The sequence below is a fragment of the Aotus nancymaae genome, unplaced genomic scaffold (genome assembly GCF_030222135.1).
Source record: "Aotus nancymaae isolate 86718 unplaced genomic scaffold, 86718_ANA_hifiasm-v0.15.2.pri h1tg000046l, whole genome shotgun sequence".
Lineage (NCBI taxonomy): Eukaryota > Metazoa > Chordata > Mammalia > Primates > Aotidae > Aotus > Aotus nancymaae.
In genome coordinates this window covers 18,550,026-18,575,096 of record NW_026988460.1, presented here as the reverse complement: position 1 = coordinate 18,575,096, position 25,071 = coordinate 18,550,026, and the positions used below count along the sequence as shown (strand labels likewise).

General features: G+C 39.6%; 1 protein-coding gene and 1 non-coding gene across 4 annotated transcripts in view; both read right to left on the bottom strand.

The window, feature by feature from the left end:
• GRM7 (glutamate metabotropic receptor 7) overlaps positions 1-25,071 on the bottom strand; it is an 874,508-nt gene that overhangs the window by 183,117 nt on the left and 666,320 nt on the right. The window lies entirely within an intron of this gene.
• Positions 14,280-14,353, bottom strand: TRNAN-GUU (transfer RNA asparagine (anticodon GUU)). Its single transcript has one exon. It is a non-coding gene; the product is annotated as a tRNA-Asn (tRNA).

Sequence of the window (25,071 nt, the reverse complement as noted above, 5' to 3'; positions counted from 1 at the left end):
GTCATGCAATAAACTATTTATATCATCCAAAAAACTATATATGGAGTACTTACTAAGTTCTGGACCTGGTTGAGTTGCCAGGAACAAAACAGATAAACGTTAGTTCCTTAGAGAGTTGAAGGATCTTTTCTAATCTTTGCTACCACACCCTCTTCAGCAAAAGCTTTCAGTCCAGTTTCCTCACCTCCCTTTCTGCTGGTCTTCTCCTAAGCCAATTATTGCACAACATCCAGCACGATCTTTTTAGTAGGCAGGTCTAATCATGTTGTCCTTTTGGTTAATATCATCAATTACTTTTCATTGCTTTTATACCTCCTATATAACTATGCATATTCTGGCTGACACACCCATCAACTGGCTTCACTGTCCTGGTTTTATCTGAATTCTATGAAGTTTCCTGGCTCACGGTGGCTTTTATGCTGCAATATACTGCTCAGCAACCCTTAGGCTCACCTAGGTTTTGTTCAGTAAGTCTCTATACCAACTGGAATGAACATTGTTTTATTAATTCATAAAGATTCCTTTTCATAGCACTTAACACAATCTGTATTTACCCACAGATAAGAGTCGATTAAAGTTTATTTTCCCAACTAATGTGTGTATGCTCCATGAGAGTGCAACCTCCATCCTCTTTACCCATTATTGAAATTAAATATCTGGGAAGGGATGCAGTAGCATTGTTAGATTCAATAGGTAAATGATGGCATGAAGGAAAGAACAGACTGACCGCTCTTTTAGAAGTGATTTTTCTCTACTCAAAATTTGAGTTTAAGTGTAATTAGAAGTGATGAAAGGATTCATAATTACTTGTGTGAGTCTCATCAGTTTTCTGATCACTTAATGCATATCTATGTATAAAATGAATGTTTGCAGTTGAAATGTCCTTGACATTTTTTTAAGGGAAGGAAGGGAATTAAATATGGAGCACTCAATTGCTAGATAGAGGACAAATGAACACAATTAGCACATTAAGAGGCAGGAGAAAAACAAGTCATGTGCAATCTGCGGCCAAGGACAGAACATGATTTCAAGAGTCCCTGACTTCTCTGAACACTCTCCTTCAGTAAGCTTAGGTACAGCTCAAAATAAAAAGAGTGTAAGTTAGGAAGTCAGGCTGTCCTGGGATCAAAGCCTGGCTCCCCCACCTCCAGAAAGTATGGCCATAAGCAAGTAGAGAATATGGAATCTCAGTTTCCTTGTTTTTTAGGAAGGAAGACTAAATAAGATGACATGTGTAAGGAACAGCATGATGCCTGAGACATGGCAGTTACCTAAATAATTATTAATTTTTGTTAAAATATATTATGACTCCAATGATCAATATATTTCATGCAAAGGACTTTAATATGAATATTCCTCCTCCTCCTCTCTCTCTCGAGCTTCAATTCTTCTAGATGAATAGTGCCGGTATTTAACATCATAGTGGCCTTTCAGACCCTGGAGATGTAAAACTGAACACATCTTCTTCCTTTTCTTTCTCCAGATCTCCCCACAACCCGTCAGCCTGTCTTGATGGACTAGAGTAGATAATAACATGAGCACTAGAATCAGATGAATATGGGTTCAAATCCTAGCAGGGTGACCTTGGCCAAGGTATTTAAGCTCTTGAAAGCTCATTTTTCCATCTGTGAAATGGAGACAGTAATAATTACCTCCTAGACTTATTGAAAAAAGACATGCAAGGAAGCATATTGTCTGACACATAGATGAGTTCTATTAAAATTATTATTAGTGCCAATACAGTCATCTTTGACTCTATACCTTGCTCCCTTCAGAGAATAACAACTGTGAAAATTTATTTATGAGAGAAAGAAAGTTTCTCCCATAAACCCTTTTCTTCTTTGTCCCCAGTGATGACCATTTATTAAAACCATCCTTATTGGGTCCACTTAACTGCTGTCTCTCTCTCATTTTAGGTTTTCCCTTCCTTCTTATTCCTTTACTCTGCTTTATTTATCTTCATGATAATAGCTATCTTAAACATCTGGGTGCTGAGTTCTGTGTCCATCTCCCTCTACCTGAATATGGGTCAGAGATCACATCAGTGTTGTTATCTAATGTTAATCTGTGATTAAAAACAGCAGCTCACAATGACTATTTGCCTGAAGTTGCCAGACTGCCTTCTTGGAAAGCAAGTGTGAGTTTACTACATCCCGGATTAAAATCTTAAATGTCCCCAATTCCCACCTGAGATAGTGCAGACATTTCATTTGATTGTTCATGTCACTCCAAAGCAGACCTCTACAACTCCACTCCACTATCATCTGCCTCTTACAGAAAAGGGCAGTGATTGGGTTTCCCTTTAATACCAGAGTCGCTATTTATATTATTTTATTTATACTTAACCTTTCAGCTGTCACTTTTCCCCCTAATTCTTCAGCCATTATCTTAAATGTCCAAATCTTTCCTGATGCCTTCAAGCTGGAAATGGCCTTTCCGTTGATTGAAATCTCTTAGCATTTCATCTGTTATTTCTCTTCCCTGTACTTACACTTTGAAAACTGGGGCCATTATCTGTTTTGTTTAATCCCCTACAGAGCTGAAAAGTAATATGGAACCTGGGACAGATTCTATCCTGAGAAAGAACTTTTAGGATTAGGATATAAAAGGATAAATCCTCAGTGGAAAAAAAAAGTCTTCTTTTTATGCCTTTGAACACTTGTTATTCTTCTTTTGTGCTTGAGCCTTTTGTATCTGACTAGCTTTAAATATGACAAACTATACAAGCAAGAACAATAGAAATCCTCAAATCACTGAAACTAAATCTTCTTTTCTAACCAGCTCAGCCATTCATCTTAGGTTTTCACACTCAAGACAACTTGCAAATTGCTTTTCACCCACTCGTCTGGGTTGAGTCATGCGGTCTGCCAGGTAAGTGAAGAGTGGCTTACTAGGACAAGAAAGGCTTTCGATTACTTTTTTTGGTCAGTTATTCCCCGCTCCTTTCTATTTATGTAAGTCTTGAATCTCTTGTTTCCCTTTTCTGAACTAAAGGATAGAAACTGTTTTCACACAGGTTATTTAGGGTAGTTATCTCACATTTCATTATAATGAATACTAGCCCTGCAAATTATCTTTTGAGAAAAAGAAACCACTCTATCCAATACAGACACATCAGAGAAGGCAGGATGCATATTACTAAATAGAAGACTTTGAGATGTTTCACTATTAAGGAAAAACGAGGCCTTCTTGATTTAATCTAGTGCTTTCTAATCCATTTGAGTATAGAATAAACCATTCTTTCTTTTCCCCGTATAATACCTATCTACCTCTCAACCTTCTGTGGAATCTATATTTCTTCAATAACACTGTGGAAAGCAGTGATATTGCTTAATAATACTTTGGTTGGGATTCTAGCATCAGCTTTCAGGCCGCCTTTGTTCCTGGGCTGGAAGAACTTGTGGGGTCATTGCAGATCTTAGAAAACATGAACTGGGTTGTGAATGTTCTCAATTCTAGCTGGACCACCTTGATCAAGTCATTTAACTTCTGTGAGGTCAATTTCCTCATCAGTAAAATGGAGTTACAGAAAAACCAAATATGACTGTATATATGAGAGTATTTTAAAGCAGTAATAGTCGATTAAAACTAGTATTTTTATTTTTCTCTTTAAAAAATATAAGGGGGGAAATAAACTATCATTTCACATGGATTTTAGCTTTTTTTCTGGCTCATTGCATCCATGTCTTTGTTCATGCACCTCCTGCCGACTGGCAAACCCTCTCTCCAGTTCAAGTTAGCAAGACTGAGCCAAATACTTCCTCCTGCTGAACACCTGGCAAGAAAAACTAAAAAGTCAACCTCCATCTTACCAGGCAATGGGTTAATGCTCCCTACAAAAAAGCATAAATCAAAAGCTTTGTTTTAAAGCATGTGCTATTCAAAGATGAATTGGGCAATCAGTTCTTTAACAGTTAAGGAAACAAGTAGTTTGAATTTCAAACTCAGTTGCCAGCTCAGGGGATGTGGCAATGACATATTTGGGTTAGAGGGTTTGTAGTATCCTTCATGTCACTTCTATGTGAGTCACCACCCACTGCCAGTGAATTCTGTCCCATGCCCTGTGGAGTCTGGCAGAAGGCTGTTGAAGTGTATGTTCACTGATGCTAATGTTTACTTTACATGAATATATTTAAAAATTCAATCAGACTATTTAACAGAATTTACTATCTCACAACCTTTAAGTCCACGAAGCTAAGAGAGAAGCGGCTTCTAAACGAAACAAGCATATCTGCATATATTTTGCATTGAGAAGTTAGGTTAACTTCACAGAGTGAGACAAATATAGTGTTTATCTGATTCCCATTATCTTCCAGGACCGCTGGAGGACTAAAGGGATATAAAACGTTGCTTTTTCGTCAAACAAACATATGCTTACAGTACAAAGGGGACTACGATGTCCTGGAAGGACCTTCCATGCCAACATTCTGTAGCAGGCACAAATGGACTTGATCCCATCCTTCTAACATCACCTTGTAATTCTCCTATCTCATAATTCAAATGCCACTCACTGAGAAGTTTCTGTGTTCCATGCACTGTATTAAAAAAAAAATACAGGTATGAGAAACACTTATTTTCTTTCCCTCCATAGGATCTCAGTGTCACACCAGAAATTTGCTTGTAACTCATACTAAATTCAATGTAGTTTAACAGGTAAGTGTGGCCCGGTTGGTCCTTAAGCACCCTTTTCTGGAATATTGCAGCAGAGACTCTTAGGATGAATACGAGTGCTTTAATGAAACAAGATGGTAAAAAGGCATTCAGAAACAGTGAGTAGCTTCAGAAAATGCAAGAAGGCATGAACGCACTAGATTCACAGATGGTGATGAGGATGAAGATCTGTAAGTAGTTTCAGTTGAACTGCAATATAAAGTGCGTGCAAGGAAGAAGGAAGAAAACATTGGAGACTAAGACACAGGCAGGCAACAGATTATGGAAAAGCAATTTGCTCATTATTCATTCAAGAACTATCAGCCAACTATGCAGTATGTGCCTTATGATATCCATTAGGATACAATTGTTGAACAAATTGGATATGATTCCTGACCTCAAGGAACTTAGAGTAGGAGAGACAGCTAAAGCAAAAATAATATAACAAATTAATAAGATGTATTATAATAAGTGTTAAGCAGGAAATAAATTATGTGCTAATAGAAAAAATTACCTGAAGGCAACCTTTCCAGTAGAAAATGAGAGAAGTAGCAAAGGTGATTTTTAAGCTGTGATCTGAAAGGTGAAAACATGGGAAGTAACAGGGCATGTGTGCAAAGGTCCTGAAGCAGGAAAGTCTCCGGGTATTGGAAGAGTGCTTCTCAAACTTGAATGCACCAACAAATCTCCTGTGAACCTTGTTAAAATGCACATTTGGAATCAGTTGTTCTGGAGTGGGCTTGAGACTCTACATTTTTAACAAGCTCCCAGATAATGTTGTTGGTCTGGAGAGCAAACTTTAAAAAGCAAGGTGTTAGAGAAACAAAAATCAGAGAATGTGTCCAGAGCTCAGTGGTGAAGATAAAACACTCTACATGAGAATTAAGAGAAATAAAAGTGAGCTGAGGACTATCACATATACCATTGGGAAAGATATGATTAGCAATAAACTGGCAATTCATTCTCCTCCTTCACAGGGGACGGGAGTGAGGAGGATATGGGAGCATTCTCCAGAAAAACAGAAGAAAGGTAGCTTGGTTGCACATTCTTTTTTGTATGTAGACAAACACATTACTTACAGACCTAACTTATTATCCTAGGTTAGACCAAAAAGGAGGTAAACACTTAGGTATGATATGGTACTCCTGTCTGTCTCCCTACTTTGCCTGTGTCTCACAATTATTTGAAACTCTGGAATTAAGGGTAAAGTCTGATAGTGGGGATTATGCATTCAGTTGTGTCCTCCTACTGCAAAGTCATAGGTGAAATTCCTAGCCCCCAGTATGACTGTATTTGAGCATGTTGCCTTTAAGGAGCTAAGTAAGGTTAAATGAGGTTCATACAAGTGGGGTCCTAATCCAGTAGGTGAAGAGATAGAAAAGGCCATGTGGGGATGACATGAGAAGGAGGCCATCTGCAAGCCCAGAGGAGAATCCTCACCAGATACCAATGCTGATGGCACCTTGATGTTGGACATCTAAACTTCAGAACTGAGAGAAAATACATTTTTGCTGTTTAAGTCACCAAGTCTGTGGTATTCTGTTATGGCAGCCCTAGCAGATCAGTGTACTAGGTAAGGCCACTGATTTGTACAAATCAGATTTGACAGTCGAACTGTTTGTGTTCAATCCCCTTCACAGAGTGGAGGAATAATACTGTAGAGTGATTGATGGCTTAAAGCAATGCTCCTTTCCCCAGGATATGTATTAGGAACATACTGAGAGACTCTGAAACACATCCATGCCAAGATTCTCTCAGAAGGGTTCATTTTACTGGTCAGTGATGGAGCCCAGGCACTGGTATGTTTCCAACCTTCCTATGTGGTTTTTATGTGCACCCAGAGCTGAGAAATAGCAGGAGAAATTATGCTTTTAAAGATGCTTATGGCCACCCTGGAGGCAGCAGTAGTAGATAATGTGCTTGTAAATAAATGTAGGGTATACACCTTGGTATTTGTGCTTCTCCAGACCTGACAGGTGATAAATAAGAAGCAAAGTTTCCCTTCCCTTTAATCCTCAGCATGCTCACACTTCTAGAACATCTGACTTTATCTTGGATGGGAAGCCAAGCAGCTGTCTTGGGCCACATATCCTGTTGATGCCCTCAGTGCCAGGCCCCTTGGTAATTGCTCATTTTTATGAAAAAAAAGTCACTGTTAATATACATGCATTATTGAAATGCACTCGCCAATCTTTCTTGCCAAACTGCGTATTTTTATAATAAGCCATTTGTTCAGAGCTCAAGTATTTTCTGATGTTTGATTAAACAAAATCAACACCAAAATAATTCCATTAGGGTTAATTGACATCTTCTTACAGGAAAATTAACCACTTTGCTGGTCATGCTTTTAATAACAAGGTTCCCAGATTTCAATGGCCATATTTGAACACAATTCTTGTGAACTACTTCAAAGATTGAATATAATCTTACAGATTTCTTTTAACAAAACAGTTACTATGTCAACAGTTCAAACAATTATTCAGCCTTATGGATGGCACTGCAATATTCATAAGGCTTGGCAGCTAGGATTTTACTATTAAAGCCTTATAATTAGTTTCTTAATCTAGAGCTTGAAAATGATAAGAGTTTAATGCAAAGACTATGTCAATAACTTTTAGGGAATACAATTTACCAAAATATGTGGACCTCTAATTGTCTTATTAAATATACTGGGACAAAAATCAAATTAGCATTGGCCTAGGTCAAATAAACTTTCTGAGCATTATAATGGACCATTATTATTTTGTTCCCTTCCCTCCCACCTGGATAAATTTGCTGCACTTGCAGAATTCTCCTGCACCTAGAAGTACTACATCAAATCTACAGGCTCTTCCTTTCTTTTCCTTTTTAAATACTAGGTTAGTGTTTTACTTGAAAAACCTTTTCAGAACTAAAACTTAGCCACAGCATTTTATTTCACTATAGTATATCAAAAAAGGATTTGCTTTTCAGTAATAATTGAACATGCATTCTATGTCAGGTATTAAATACACACTGTCTCTAATCCTCATTAAAAACTATACAAGGTAAGAATTATTCCCCTGAACTTGGAATGAGCAAACCCAGGCTCAAGAATTAAGCATCTGAGGCCATGTCGGTGCCTTTTATGCCACAAAAACAGCAGATTTTAAAAGATGTATCCAAGTCATACATCTTCTACGATTTCATGAGGTACATAGTCGCATACCATGGAAAGATAACCTTCTTTCCATATTTGCAAACAACTTCTCCAAAAACAAATGCTGTTACCACTTTTCTATGCACGTTTTAATGCATTTGTGACAATATCTTCACTAATTGCATTGCTTATGTTAATTTTAATGTCACTCCCTTCACTCTCTCTTGAGGAGAGACAGGAGAAAATAAAACAGCTCCAAGGCATTCAAAACATCCGTGATTTAATACTGATCATGATTATTTCTGAGGGACACTCCCCATGTTGCTCAACTCTAATATTCTCCCGGGTGATCCTGCCTTATTTGGAAAAGCCTGGCTTAAGAGAACAAGGAGGAGATTTACATTTTCATGTCTCTATTCAGAATTATTTTCAATAATATTAGTTATACATTATTTGAAGATTGTTAATGAGCTTAAGTTTTTTACTATTGCCAAGTATGTTTATTTTGGTTTTCGGTTACTGTTTTCATGAGCAAAGTTAGGTTTCTAAAGATGGGAAAGAGCTCTAGCAGCACTAGCATGCTTTTACTTAGCTTCTTTCTTCTTCCTCTCTCCTTTCCCACCGTCTCTGTTTGATGTGTCTATCTATCCCACAGGGGCCCCGGTGACATCTGCCCCTTCATGTATCCTTTAACCCTGTCCAAAATGGATCTCTTTCTTTGGCTCATGCAGAGTCTGTCATCTCCAGAAGGTGTGGAGCAATCCCAAACCATCTCCTCTATAGACCCAGGGCATCTTGTGTGAACATCCAGTGTGGAATTCTAACCAGCGTCTTCCTAAGAGATCACTGTAATTCCTTGAGGCAGGTCAGGACTCCCACATGTCCCTCATAAAGTAGTTACAGAGGAAATATTCCATGGTGGAAAGACTGCAGTAGGTTTTTATTTTATACAAGCTTGTAACAGAACACATATCTTCCTTATTATTAACTGCATGTTCTTAGGCCGGTCACTATATCTTTATAATCTTTATAATTTTTTGATGTGATTGATCCCTGAGGACAGTGTCTGAATTAGAAGTTGACCAGAGGATAAACCCTGAAAAACTAAAAGCACTCAAAACATGAGGATGATAAATACATGGCAAATTTATTTCCCTTTTCTTCCTTGCTCAATACATGTGTTTGAGTTGACAAATACTGGTATTCTAATTTGAAATTAACATTAATTTCAAATTATATTCAAACTGGAAAACTACATCATGATGTTTCCTCCCAGACCTATCAATATCTCCATATGCCATTTAGCAAATCAGAATTTTAGGGAGTGTCTTTCAACATTTCCTCTTTGCATCTTCTATGTCCAACACAAGACCAAGTCTTATCTATTTTATCCTCGAAGTACCTAGAATAGCCACCTACATTTCTCATTTTGCACCATTACCTTCCAGAGATTGAGCCCAGTGGATTCCTCATGCAGGCCCAGAGTTTTAGAAGACCCTTCATTCTGGTTCACACACATCTACTAGATTTAATCCTCCAGACACAGAGGTCTTTTCAGAAGGCAAATCTAATCTAGTCATAGTAACCCTACTCTTTTCTGTTTAAAACCCATGAAATGGGTTTTCATCACTCATAAGTTAAAAACCCTAATTCTTGGCATGGCCTATAACATATGCTTCATCCCACATGCTGCAATTCTAGACATCCTTCAAAGGTTCACCATAGCTGAGCTCTACAACCAATTTTTCTTTTTATGTTAGAGACCTTGGTGGACCCATTTATGAAACACATACAAGAAGAGGCTGGAGAAATGGGCCACCACCCATGGTCAGAGGCCAGCTTGGGAGCCCGCTCCTGTAGACGACCTCAGTGCCCACACTGGGAGAGCAGGGAGGGGCTCTGCACTCCAGCTGTACAGCCCAGCTCAAGACAGACAGTTCCTGAATCTTCAGAGGCAACTGTGCCTCTTGGCTCCGTATCTGGCTGGAATGTCTCTGGTCTGGAAGGGCAGGTGCTGTTGGAGCCCTGCTGAGACACCTGTCAATCTGCCATCAAGTATGGGCAGTCTGTGGGCTTGCAGCATCTGGAGTGCTTTGGAGAGCCCCCAAGGGCACAGCAGTGCCTCCCAGCTGTGTGTTCAGCTGGGGTTGTGGCTACTTCCACCTGGCAGGTATGGTAGGAGTTTACCTGGGACTTCCCTGCCCCACCAGCCTGGTACAGCTACACTTCCAGGTCTGCTTACCCTCTAGTGAGAGCTCAGAGATGGAGAAGGACAGGGCTGTCTAGAGAGCATCTTAAGGGGCTCTGAGGTCAACTCATAGGCTCAGGTCCCGCCACACAGAATGGAGGCAGTGGGGCTCACAGGAGGCAGGAGAAAGCCTGATTGTCAAGGGGAAGTAGACAGCATTCCTACTCTCTATTCCATTGTTAAAAAGTGTGAGGGCTCAGGGTGTGTGTGTGGAGCGGGGTGCAATTTTGATTTTGATTGTCTCTCATGGATGGCTTTTCTTTCCTTTGCCCAAGTTAGCTCCTGCTCCATCCTTCATCCCTCAATGCCTCAGTCACTTCTGCCAGGATACCATTTCTAATCTCTCATTTAGGTGAAACTGCCTTAAAATGGAGTCTCATACTATCATTGTCAAAGATGTAGTTTCATGCTATACATGATTATCATCTATTCTCCTTGCCAAGTGCCAAGTTCAGTGAGGGTAGGTACAATGCTTTGGTTGACCAGTTGACTCCTCATCAGCTAGTACAATGCCTGGCTTCAAATAGACAACCAACCAATAAGTATCAGTCAAATAAATACCAAAATAATTGCTATTTACAACAGAGGGTAGCAATTACCCCTAATAGCAGGTAGTTTTCTATGTGCCATGCAATTTTGGGGGCACTGCAAACATGCAGTCTCATGATGAATCTTTGCACTAAATATTATATCTCTTAAGCCCAACTTTACGGAGGTGAAAATAATGAAACCACAGAAGTTGCTGTGGTCTGAATGTTTATATCCCCTAAAATTCACACGTTGAAACCCAAGCACCAATGTGATGTTATCAGGAGGTAAAACCTTTGGAGGGTGATTAAATCATGAGGACAAAGACTTCATGAGTGAAATTACTGCCCTTATTTAAAGAGAGGCCCCAGAGAAGTGCCTTGTCCTTTCCACCGCATGAGCATCCAAGGATAAGGCATTGTGTATGAACCAGGAAGCCAGTTTTCAATAGACTCCAAATCTGCCAGCACTTTGATCTTGGACTTCTGTGAGAAATAAATTTCTGTTGTTTATAAGCAGCTCAGTTTATAATGTTTTGTTACAGCACCTCAAATGGAATGAGACAGGTTAATTCAGAGAGTAATATATGCTAATCACCTAAAATACCAGTTCCCCTTTAAACATTTAAGTTAAAAAATAAGTTTTACTAAGATTAGCAATGCTTTTGGCCCTTCCTATAGGGTGTCTTTTAAGTAAGTAGATATAGTGGCTTCTCACTGCATAGTGAGACAGCTGCACAGATGGCAGGCGTGTGAGCTGGGACTACAGCACACACACAAAAAGTTAGCAGAGTAATGACTTGAGGTGCTGCTGAGTGTTCCACTGTTATGAGTAATGTTTTTTGAGTTACTACTTAACTGTAAGCATCTGCCTTAAATATAAGTGTCAGTGGGTAAAAATATTTGCCAATTCAAGATTCCTACTGCCAAACCCAAATCCTAAAATTCAGGCAGTTGTAACAATGTTTTAATTTGCCATTGAAGGGTACACAGATTGTTAGGACTAAAAAGAATCCCGGAGAATAGCTTGTAGTTGAACACATCATTTGACAAGAGAGAAAAGCAACAACAGCTATTGCAAAATGTGAGTTAAAATGAAAATCATGTATCTACCCCATCAGAGTCCTTGTTTGGAGGCTGTCATGGGGGCCCTGAAACAGAAATGTAGGGGAAGAGATTCTATAGAGCCAGTTAACAAAGGATCAGGTGAAAGTTTACATTGAGATGGCTTGCGGGGAATAGTAACAGAACTTAGACAACAGTGTTTTAAAATTTCAAAATTCTAATTCCTTCAGATCCCATCTTATTACTACTAATGACAAACACAATAATAATTTAACAATAATGGTACACTTAGAATGAACCAATCAGACCTGTGCTAAATGTTGCTTATGGATTGCACCAGTTATTTCATTTAATTTCTCACAAGTGCTCTATTGTTTTCCACATTTTGCAGCTGAGAAGAATAAGGCATGGAAAGACCAGGTAACTTAACCAGAAGTCCCCAGCTGGCAAGGGGCAGAGTCAGGCCGAGACCCTGGACATCTGTCTGACTTCAGTATATGCGCTCTTAAGAAATCTAAGTCATTTCCTGGGAGATGCCTTTTCTGACCACCCTAAGACATCACTCTCCTTATTCACTACCACTCTTCCCTTGGGGCAGGAGGCAACTTGAGACTCTTTTAGACATTCAGCTGAACTGCATTTCCAAGCCCATCATGGATTTATGCTGTAAGCAGCAGTGACATGGACCACTGGCAGACCATCCATGGGCTTTCTATGTCAATGCCCTGCCTTATGGCTATCAACTTGCTGATTAAAGAGAAGGGAGGAGGCCCTCAAAATGGCAGCACCAACTAACAGAGTCTGGGTTCATGAAAAACTGAATGGAGCCCAGGTCCTACCATCCCCACACCAACCCTAATCCCCACTGTCTGTCCACACTAGACTGTGACATGCGTATAAGAGATAAATCAACTTTTATTAGGCTAAGCGGCTGATATTTGGGAGTGGATTACTTACCCTAGCTAATTTCACACTGTTTTTTTCCTTCATAGAGCTGATTACAATTATATTTGTATTTTACTTGTATATCACTCATTCAATATTGTCACATTTGCTCAACTGTAAGCTTCTTAAGAGAGTGATTGAGTCTATTTCATCTACTATCATAGCGAATGCCTAGCAAGAGTCCAGTCTGAAGCACACATGTATTTGTTAAATGGATGCTGGGAAGATGGAAGCCAGTGCAACAAAATAAATGGGTATACCTGATCACAAAGTGCTTCCTCCCCAGTGTGATGTGGCTACCTTTAACAGGGTTTAGGTTCAAGAACCAGGAGTGCCAGCATCTACAAGCATATTCCTAAATAAAAGATTTAGGTTAAAGGACTGTATATACTCTTCTACAAGATAGATATTTCTGTGGAATCAAAATGCAGGACCAAATTATGTTTCTGGATCTAGCAACATTCTGCTTTGCATGGCTTCATCATAGCTTTGCAGCAAAGCTTTGCACAGAGGTTGGGGCACTGGAATGATGCACTGAGACATAAGGCCCCAACCCCTTCCCTATTGGGCTGCTCTCCATTAGCTGAGTTCTTGAAAACACACTGATAACTTAATCTACGTTTATAATGTGTTCATGGCTCCTTCCTTTCATAGTTTCCTCAAAAAGATACAATACGTGAAAAGAAAGCTCTTCTACATAAGAGCTGATATGGGTTAGGCTTTGTGTCCCCATTCAGATCTCATATTGAATTGTAATCCCAATAATTCCCATAATCCCCAGGTGTCAAGGGAGAAACCAAATGGAGATAATTGAATCAGGGGGTGGTTTCCCCAGTGCTGTTCTCATGAGACTGAATAAGTTCTCATGAGATCTGATAGTTTTATAAAGGGCTTTTCTCCCCTTCTCTCAGCATTTCTCTTTCCTGACACCTTGTGAAGAAGGCGACTTGTGCTTCCTCTTCACCTTCCACCATGATTGTAAGTCTCTGGAGGCCTCCCAAGCCATGCTGAACTGTGAGTCAATTAAACTTCTTTCCTTTATAAATTACCCAGTCTCGGGAAGTTCTTTATAGCAGTATGAAAATGAACTAATACAGTAAATTGTTACTGGGAGTGAAATGCTGCCATAAAGACACTTGAAATTGTGTAAGTGACTTTGACACTGGATAACAGGCAGAGGTTAGAACAGTTTGAAGGGCTCAGAAGAAGATAGAAAGATGTGAGAAAGTTTTGAACTTCCTAGAGACTTGTTGGATAGCTTTGACAAAGATGCTGGCAGTGATATGGACAATGAGATCCAGGCTGAAATGGTCTCAGATGGAGATGAGGAACTTGTTGGGAATTGATGCAAAGGTGACTCTTGTTATGCTTTAGCAAAGAGGCTGGAAGCATTTTGCCCCTGCCCTAGAGATCTGTGGAACTTTGCTCTTAAGAGAAATGACTTAGGGTATCTGGCAGAAGAAATTTCTAAGCAGAAAAGCATTCAAGCAGTGACTTGTGTGTTCTTTTTTGTTCTTTTTTTTTTTTTTTTTGCCTTTCCTTTTATTTTTATTATTTTTTATTGCATTTTAGGTTATGGGGGACATGTGAAGAACATGCAAGATTGTTGCATAGGTACACACATGGCAGTATGATTTGCTGCCTTCCTCCCCTTCACTTATGTCTGGCATTTCTCCCCATGCTCTCTCTCCCCAACTCCCCACCCCCTGCAAAAGTTCCATACTAGCGTCCCTGGGTGGGCTTGAACCACCAACCTTTTGGTTAACAGCCAAACATGCTAACCCATTGCACCACAGAGATGGGTGTTCTTAAAAGTATTTGGTTCTGTGCATTCACAGAGATGGTTTGGAATTGGAACTTATGTTTAAAAGAGAAGCAGAGCATAAAAGTTTGAAAAATTTGCAGCCTGATGACAAGATAGAAAATAAAAACCCATTTTCTGAGGAGAAATTCAAGCCATCTGCAGACATTTGCATAAGTAACTAGAAGCCAAATGTAAATCACCAAGAGAATGTGGAAAATGTCTCCAGGGCATGTCAGGGGTCTTCACAGCAGCCTCTCCCATCACAGGCCCACAGGCCTAAAAGGATAAATGGTTTGCTGGGCCAGGCCCAGGGCTTTGCTGCTTTGTGCAGTCTCAGGACTTGGTGCCCTGCATCCCAGCTGTGACTAAAAGGGTCCAATGTACAACTCACACTGTTGTTTCAGAGGGTACAAGCTCCAAGCTTTGGCAGCTTCCACATGGTGTTGGGCCTGTGGGTGCATGGAAGTCAAGAACTGAGGTTTGGGATCCTCCACCTAGATTTCAGAGGATGTATGGAAATGCCTGGAGTCCAGGTAGAAGTTTGCTGCAGGAATGGAATCCTCATGAATAACCTCTGCTAGGGCAGTGCAGAAGAGAAATGTGGGGTCAGAGTCACCACACAGAGTCCCCACTGGGGCAATGCCTAGTGGAGCTGTGAGAAGAGAGTCACTGTCTTCCAGATCCCATAATGGTAGATCAACTGACAGTTTGGATTGTGCACCTGGAAAAGCCACAGACACTCAACACCAGCCCATGAAAGCAGCAGTGTGGGGGTTGGAGTGTGTGCTGTACCCTATAAAGCCACAGGTGTGGAGCTGCCCAAGACCATGGGAACCCACTTCTTGCATCAGCATGACCTGAATGTGAGATATAGAGTCAAAGGAGATCATTCTGGAGCTTTAAAATTTGACTGCCTGGCTGGATTTCAGACTTACGTGGGGGCGGTATCCCCTTCATTTTGGTAAAAGCTCTCAAGGAAGAGACCAGGTAGAGGTGATTGATTTATGGGAGTGATTTCTCCCATGCTGTTCTCATGATAGTGGGTGAGTTCTCACGAGATCTGATGGTTTTATAAGGGACTCTTCCCCTTTTCACTCAGCGCTTCTTCTTGCCACCTCGTGAAGAAGTTGTCTTGCTTCCTCTTTGCCTTCTGCCATGATTATAAGTTTCCCGAGGCCTCCCCAGCCATGCTGAACAAATAAACCTCTTTCCTTAATAAATTACCCAGTCTCAGGCAGTTCTTTATAGCAGTATGAAAATGGACTAACACACAAGCCTACCATGTACCAGGCACTATGATACCATCATTCACATTTATACTTTTATTGATTCTCTGGTCAATCCTCTGACCCAGGGAATAAATAAGAAAAATTGATATTTATAGCTCCCACTCATTGTGCAACTATTATGGACTAGACATAGACACTGTCGTATGTACTTTATGTAATTAAATGTATATAATAATATACTACATTTAATTATTACAACAAATATATGAAGTAAATGTCAAGAATTGTGAAGGATCTGAGATTTTACCGTACTTTCAAACTAACAAGTTAGCTTGCACAGTCTCATGAATGTTGGAAGAAGACATAAGTCTCCTCGATCAGAGACAAAGGACAGGTTACCACTCACAGGAATAGCAATAAACAGTGGCTTGGTTTCCCAAATCTCAATTCCCACAGAGTGTGAAAAAGATCCAGATGTGTGCTGTACAAGCTGTAAGTTGTTTTGTAAGTGGAAAAACTCTGAGTTTAGGAAACCACATTATTTTATAAGGGGCCTGCATGTGAAACTTTGCACTCTTTAATGTGGGCATAATTTTTATTATCCTTTATTATTAATGTGGGCAGAAACCAATTTTTCCTCTGCTCCATAAGGAGAAACTTACCTCTATTTTCCACAGTGTATGCTATGTAAATAATCTTGGAAATATGGGTTTCAAAACAAAAGCTGAATTTCTTCATTCATAAGACATGCAGAAACGTGAAAAATTGATGGAGAATTGTTCCCATTTTATAAATGTGATAACAAAGCTAAGAATCACTAAGTAATTCACCTAGTTAACTAACCCACAGGAAGATGAATGGGGATTCTAACCCTGATGTATCTAACTCTAAAACCCACACTAATATCCACTGTGAAATACTGCTTCCACATTTTATCAAGCAGAAGACTTGGGCTTAGAGAAATTAAAGATTATGTCAGTTGAGGTTGAAGGAGCTTGTAAGCAAGGGAGCTGGGATTTAAGTCCACATAATCCAACTACAGACCTGGTAGTCTTGTCACCGCACCACAGCTGTTGACCAAACACCAGTGTACCTGAGTTTGCTGGGTGACCCGGAACATTTCAGGAAAAGCACACAGAGCAAAGAAAGGTCTGGAGAAAGCAGGACGCCCAGTTTGCTCAAGTGAGGTGAGGAGGCCTCAATGTGATGGAAGTAGAAAGTATACACAGTGAGAGAGAGAGAGGGAAGAGAAGGAAGAGGAAGAAGAAATAAGGGAGGGAGGGAGGGAGGGAGGAGGAAAAGGAAGAAGAGGGAGATGGGGTGCGGGGAATAGGAGGAGGAGGAGAGAAAGTGGCCAGAAATGAGTTTAAAGGTTGCTTTCTACCTTCAGGGTTTTGGGTTCTGGGCAGTTACCCAATTCTTAAAAAATGAAAAAGCTCTCTATGCACTTATATGGAGAGCACTTAAATCTATTACTAAGTAGGGAAAAAGCAAGGTATAGGAGATTAATCACATTACACTATACTTTATGTAAAAAGGGGGAGGATGATGGTGGTAAAAAATCCATATTTATATTTACTTGGATATGCAAAAAGAAACTGGAAGGATATATAAAAAGAGCAGCAGTGATACTGGTGGTGTGGGTATCAGAAAGAGGGCAGATACGTTCATTTCATAGCTTTCTAGACCTTTTGGTTTTCTGGACCATTTGAATACATTTAAAAAACACAAGCACTACAGATACGTGTCTCTTCCACAAGGTCAATTTTTAGGATTAGGAAAGTTTGTCTCCTCGGATTTTCACAGGCGATTTCAAAATCTTCTGGCATCATCGTCACTTATAAAAACAGCATTGATTTTGCCGTTAGAAAGTAGGGCATGGACTCTGGATAGTTACCAGATTTCCTTTCTCAGCATCTTGCCGATTTTGAACAAGATATGGAGAGAAGGTTTTTCTACCCATGCGGTTCTGTAAGTAACTTTTGGAAAAATCTTCCAAGTCGTAACCTACTGATGTCTTTCCTGATACTAGTTAAGGTATTTCAATTGTACTCATATCTTCTCTCCTCCCCACACAGCAGCCCAGAAGTGTGGTAGTAAATGTTTAAAACTAGCTCCCTGAGAGAAAACACAAAAATAAAAACACCCTGATTTGTAGCATTTCTTGATTTCCATACTATAAACTCTATAATTGATTTTAAGGTGCCCATGTGCTATATGAGGCAATGTAGCTAGTATACAATTATACAGTATTTCTACCATACAAATTCAACAGTTTCAAATAAACTCAGGGGAAGAGAAAAGAGTAAAATATAGTGAAATAATTAGGAAATGATGAGTTTTGTTTATTGCTTTTGCTTTTAACTTAATGTATTAAACTGTAATTTGATAGTATTTAATTTTGATAATGTTATTTTTATAAACTGACAACATTTCTAAAAATATAATTGCTCTCTCATAGGTTAGTATGTTATGGTAAGAGCTGGGTCCAACCTGCTACTGCCAGGTCCAAATCTCTCCTCAAATACATATACTTTCTCACTCTCTACTCTGCTTACCAAGAAAACTTTGGGAAAATTGAATAAGACATCCCAGACAGGCTGAGTGACTAATAACCACCACCACCATGTACTGAGTCCTGCAGAGTTCCAGGCACTGTGAACAGTGTCCCTAATGTATTTAATCTTTGCATTCACCTTGAAAACCTTCAAATATTGGTTCCCATCACAAAATGCAGAGTGAGGCTGGCAGTTCTTAGAAAGGGGGAACACCCAGAAATGCAACCCAAGCCATGCACTTGCCTCTTCCTGAATGTTCACACACTACTGCCTTAAAATGGCCTTAAGAGTTGATTTATATTGAGTTAGATAAATGAGAGGTAGTCCTAGGGGATCACAATTGGAAGAAGAACCAAAAATGTCTTTACATGATGTAACAGATGCCTCTGCTTCCCCTCTCCCCAGAAAACACATTTTCTAGAAGATGCATTTTGTCTGAGATTTTCCATTAAAATATAGTCTGGATTTTCTCTCAGAAATATTTCTTTCAGACATTGTCTTAGTCTGTTTGTGTTGCTACAGAGAAATACCCAAAGCTGGGAAATTTATAAAGAGGTTTATTCAGCCCATGATTCTGCAGGCTGTACAAGAAACAGGGCTGGCATCTGCTTGGCTACAGGCAAAGGCCTCAGGCTGCTTCCACTCAGGGCAGAAGGCAAAGGGGAGTTGGAGTATGCAGGGGTCCCATGGCGAGGGAGGGAGCAAGAGAGAAACAGGGGAGGTGCCAGCTTTTTCTTAACAAACAGCTCTCATGGGATTTAATAGAGCTGGCACTTATTACCTCAAGCATGGCACCAAGACATTCATGAGGAACCTTCCCCTGTGACCCAAATGCTTCCTGTTAGGCCTCACCTCCAATGTTTGCAATCAAATTTCAACATCAGATTTCAAGGAGACAAACATCCAAACTATAGCAGTTATGCTCTGGGGTGCCAAGTGCTGGCCAGTTGTTCAAGATCCAGACTTGCCCTTGCCCGCCTCGTCTTCTTTTCCCATTCATGCCCACTACTCTGCCTTTTTTGAGCCTCATTTCAGAATCCATAGTCAGTCCTCTCTCTTTTCCAAACAAGCTCTTCTGGAAAGGATCTCCAGTTAGTGAAATGATTCACTTGCTGTTAAATCCACTGTATTTTAAATATACAAAGGAATGACACTTCTTACAATGGTAGGTTAGGGGAGCATTTATTCTTTTTCCGGTTAATTTGCTTTTGTTATTTTGCTTGGTTATTTTCCTTTTGTACATGCGAGAGTCAGATGGGCAAAAGGATAATTTTCAAGGCCACCATTATCCAAACTTTGCTACATATTGGAATTATCTGGGGATCTTTAAAAACTACTGATGTCTGGCATACACCCTGACCTGGAATTTCTGATTTAATTGATAAGGTGTTGGACCTGGGCATTATTTTTTTTGAAGCACCATAGCATTTCTTATGTGCACCAAAGTTTAGCAAACATTCTTCTAGCTATTAAGAATTCATTCTCTGGGGGCTGTGCTGAGAAAGGCCACTGTGCCAGGGGCTTTCTCATGGATGTGGCATAGGATGGGTTCATTAATTAACATTTCAATTAATTGAATTTTCATTGAGGCCTCCTTTCCTAGTTTAGACCTCTGGGGCTCTGTCGGATTCAGATTGCATTCTGATTTAATTTCCCAAGGCCTCCCTGCTTCAAAACAAAAGAACACAAGCATCCCACCTCCCAAAAAAGAGCTGTTGACTAAATAGAGTGTAACTCAACTGGCAAACAAGAATGTTTTTCGATGGCTTATTAAGTTACTCTAACATCGACATTTACATGCAAATAATTAATGGGCCAATTACAAATTATTTGGTTTTGTTCATTAAAGCAGAACCACGATTTATTAAAGTGGGAACCAAAACAAATGCTCTTATTGTACAAATGCTACATAGTTGTTACGGAAAAACTAGAAAATGGAAACTCAGCTTATTTGCAAAAAAAAAGAAAAAAAAATCTCTAGGCTTTTCTGTATCCATTCAGTGGAACATATGACTAATTCAAGGTCAGTGTTAATTTCTGAATTAAAAAACTCTTGGGGAGTATTTACGTCTGCTGCATATACTCTTAGGCAAGCCAAGGTCAGGAGAAGGCTTTGTTTTTCACTTGCTTCTCTGCGGGGCATAGTAGCCTTGAAGCTGTATTACCCCCATCTCCCACGGCAAGTTCTCTTGTTTACGGACTGCTGAGAAGTATGAATATGAAGGCTTGAATTATTCAACAGAAGGTGGCCCCATTGGGCAAGTTCAGCCAGTCTTCCTGAAACTAGCACAACTGTTTTCCTTACTGTTTCCTTAGTAGTCCCCATCCTAGGGCCATGATCAGGTGTCTGTAACAGAAGTCCCTGAGGGATGAATAGATGAATGGCTACACAACGAAGCAAATCTAGCAAAATGTTAGGTACAGAATGCAGATTGTGAGTCTAAGAGCATTCACCGTACCATTCTTTCAACTTTTCTGTATCTAAAAAATTTTATGATGAAATATAAGAGGATAGGGGAGTATCACATCTTACCCTGTTTTCTGAATTTAGACTTACTGCATATGAATTAACAGTGATGGACACTTTTAGTATGGTCTTAATAAATTTGGGCTGAGTTAATAATGATAATAACTAATTAGTAATAACTGATAATTAATGAATCAGATACTATACTAAGTGATTTCTTTACTGTATTTAATCCTCACATCAAACCTGAGAAGTAAGTGATATTATTAGGAAGAAACTGAGGCTCAGAGAAGAAAATTGACTTGCCTGAGTGTCTGATTTTCAAAAGGTTAAGACCTTATTCATTGGCCTCATTATTCTTTCTTTTAATTGTGCCTCTAGAAAAACACACAAATTTTAAGTGTATTATTGTGAATTCTTACAAAGTGAGCACACCCATATAATCAGCATCCAGATCAGGAAATAGAACCTTTCCGGACCTTCAAAATTCCCTTCTTCTTTCTCTCCCAATCACTACTCCCTTCCCCCAAATCACCTCCTCTGTTGACTTCTACCTCCATATATTCAATTTACTAGACCTCATTCTTCTTGTGTTCACATTCCTGAGGCATAGCTCTCTTTATGCAAAGCAATAGCATTCTTATCCGAAAGACTTTCTGATTAAAACCTAAGTTGAACAAGCCACTAATGTATTGTGCAAGGTTGCTTTGTCCTTTGCCTACAGAGGGCTTTCAGGTAGCAGAACAAAATAATTGTAATGAGACAGAAACAGTGCCTGTGAGCTAAGGTATCATGTCTCCTTCACTAGTGGGACAAGCACTAGACTCTTGGAATTGTTCCAATCAAGGGTGAGTTAAACCCTACATTTTAATGCTTCCTTTCATTTATTAATTCATTAAATACTTAACATAGTACAGAACACAAAGAGCATCAGGCAATTGGCACGTGCACTCAATGTGTCAACAGTCAGATTAGAGATAAAAAGAGGAAAATAAAGATCTGAAATAATTTTGATCAACGCTACTGGAAGATTTTGACAGGTTTCAGAATTGGAAGCAAATGTATATATTCTATGTGCTCTGTAGCAGGCATAAGTCTAAGCAATTTTTTTTACATGGCTCTGTTAATCCTCAATCCATCAATTGATTTATCCACTCACCATCCAATAAACATCACTGTGCACATGCTACGTGCTAAGGATACTGTTCAAACAAGACACATATTTTCTGTTGATTCACAACTTGCAATATTAAGCATGCATTTTTCAACAAGAAATGATAATGTCCCCAAAGGGGCAAAAATTGGTTTTAGAGGGGCAAAAATTTTTAGAACTTACAATGCTTTATATCCTTCCAAGGAATCACATGGCAGAAAGTGATATACAAATTCATATCTATGGTATTTAAATCATAAGGAGGGGAGAACAATTAGGGGAATAAATATCAATAATACTGCTTAGGGGGTAGTATTGAAAAAAAAAAGTAAAGAAATACTTGCCTAAGGAGGAAAGAAACAACATAAACATATTATGATTACCATTAAAAAGTGGGCAAGGGATATGAACAGACTCTTTTCAAAAGAAAACATTCATGCAGCCAACAAGCATATGAAAAAAAAGCTCATCATCATTGGTCATTAGAGAAATGCAAATCAGAACCACATTGAGATACCACCTCATGCCAGTTAGAATGGCAATCATTAAAAAATCAGGAGACAACAGATGCTGGAGAGGATGTGAAGAAAAAGGAACATTTTTATACTGTTGGTGGGAGTGTAAATTAATTCAACCATTGTGGACAACAGTGTGGAAATTCCTCAAGGATGGAGATAGAAATACCATTTGATCCAGCAATCTCATTACTGGGATTATAAGGATTATATAATCCAAAGGATTATAAATCATTCTATTATAAAGACACATGCACACATATTTTTATTGTGGCACTGTTCACAATAGCAAAGGCTTAGAACCAACCCAAATGCCCATCAGTGATAGAGTGGATAAGGAAAATGTGGCACATACACAACATGGAATACTATGCAGCCATAAAAAAGGATGAGTTCATATCCTTTGTAGAGACATGGATGAAGCTGGAAACCATCATTCTCAGCAAACTGACACAAGAATAGAAAAACAAACACGGGATGTTCTCGCTCATAAGTGGGAGTCGAGCAATGAGAACACATAGACACCAATAGGGGAATAACATGCACTAGGGCCTGGGGGGTGGGGGCTAGGGGAGGAATAGCAGGTGTGAGGGGGATTGGGGAGGCATAGCATTAGGAGAAATACCTAATGTAGATGATGGGGCGATGGATGCAGCAAACCACCACCACAGCACGTGTATACCTATGTAACAAACCTGCATGATCTGCACATGTACCCCTGAACTTAAAATATAATTTAAAAAATGAAAAACATATTATTATTATTAGACTCAAAGAGGTACAGTAACCAATGAAAACAGGTAACTGCGAGTCCTGTATAAGCTGAGACTTAGAAGTGATCTTAGCTTGCCACCTGAAGGGATTCTTGGAGTATCAGCAACTTTGATGTACAGATGGGACATCATAGTGCTTAGCAAGGTTGGGAACTACCCAGGATCTTCCATCCAGAAGGTAAGAGGCAAATCTGACTTCAAACCCAGGGCCCTGGAAGTTGGGTGCTTCTCCAACTTCTCCTAATTTATAATCCCGGCACATTGGGTGGCCAAGGAGGGAGGATCACTTGAAGTCAGGAGTTCAAGACTAGATAACATAGTGAGACCTCATCTCTACAAGAAATTTTAAAATTAGCCAGGGATGGTTGTGCACATTGTAGTTCCAGTTACTCAGGAGGCTAAGACAGGAGGTTCCCTTGAGCTCTGGAGTTTGAGTCTGCAGTGAGCTACCTGCCACCTGCATTCCACCTGGATGACAGAGTCAGACCCTGTCTCTTAAAAAAAAAAAAAAAAGTAAAAATAAAATAAACCCAGGGCTCATACTGCATGATTTATGCTCAAGTGTGAGTGTGCTCTCTTTTCTTAGAAGCAATAGTACTGGGATCCTATCTCGTTTGTCCTCTCTGAACAATGAACTAGCTCCCTCCTGGCTTGAAATCAATCAGGAGCTTCATGTCTAGATTTCCTGACTTAATTGTGGAATTTATACAAGTGCCTTTTGATAGTGAAAGCTCTGATTAAGGAAAATCTATTTTTCTTGCCCAGAGAGTACGTTCAGACTCAGCTTTTACTAGGTCAGTATAAGCCCGGGGTTGAAACTGTACCTCTCATTTAAAGGTAACTCAAGTGCAGAACCATCCCCAGACTTGTATTTTGTCTTCTGTCCCTTGAGGCAAGCGCTCACCAAGGCTACAGGTTTTTGTGTTGATTTATTGCTTTGGAAAGGTATACGTATAGAATTCTCTCCTCCTATTAAATTTTGGCAAAATCTTCCTTCACGACCTCTTGCTAAGTTTTACTCCATAAAAACAGAAGTGTAGATCTTTCCCAGTTCATGGATTGCTGTCTTTTCACTTCAAGGATGTGAACTATTATCCGAGAGGGACAGGTTTCCAGGCCTGCAGCATGGTGGCAGAATTGCTGCCAAAGCAATTAGCTGAATGAATGGCTGGAAAGGGAAAACGTGGCCTCAGGATGATGCTGTCCTCCAGGTTTTCAGAGGAGGCATGGAAGCTGCATAAGACAGGATTGGTCTTTTGGGAACTTCCTGGCCAGCCCATCTTATATATTTGCTTTTTGATACATTGCCAAATTTTCTTCTCATTGTCACCTCCACCACCACTTGTGCTACGGCTACTTCACCTCCTCCTAATTTACTGGGCCAAATTGGTACTGTGATGAACCCTGTTTTATAGATACTACAATCAAGACTTAGAATAGTCAAGTACCTTGCAGTAGGCACACAGTAAGTGGTGGAATTTAAAGTTCTGTCTCCTATTAACCTCTCTGCTCTGAACCATTTATGTAAATCTGACTCCCTAATAGGGATGTATATTTCAGATAAGACACATCATAATTGCTTCTGGCTTAGTCATTCATTCATTCGTTCGTTTGTTCATTCATTCATCCATTCAAATAAAAACTTACTGTGACAAGCACTGTGTGACAAGCACTGTGCTGCAATTGTGAACCAAAGAGTCATGATGCCGTCCCTTCATAGAGTTTATGTTTGGGGATATGGTGAGGGTGGGAGGATGGGGAGCAGAAAATGGGCAAGTCAATAATGAAATATTTACAAATAAATGTATAATTTATAACTAAAAATTGCTATGCACGAAACTCAGGGAATTATAAAGACAAAGAATGAAAAAGTAGAATAAAGGCATGCTCAAAGAGAGTAGAATAGAAAATGTATCTCAGAGGAGGTGTTATTTTAAATTAAGACCTAAAGACAGAGAGGGAGCAGGCTGTAGGAAGGTCATGGGAGTTTGTTCTCAAGACATTTTGAATTACTAACCC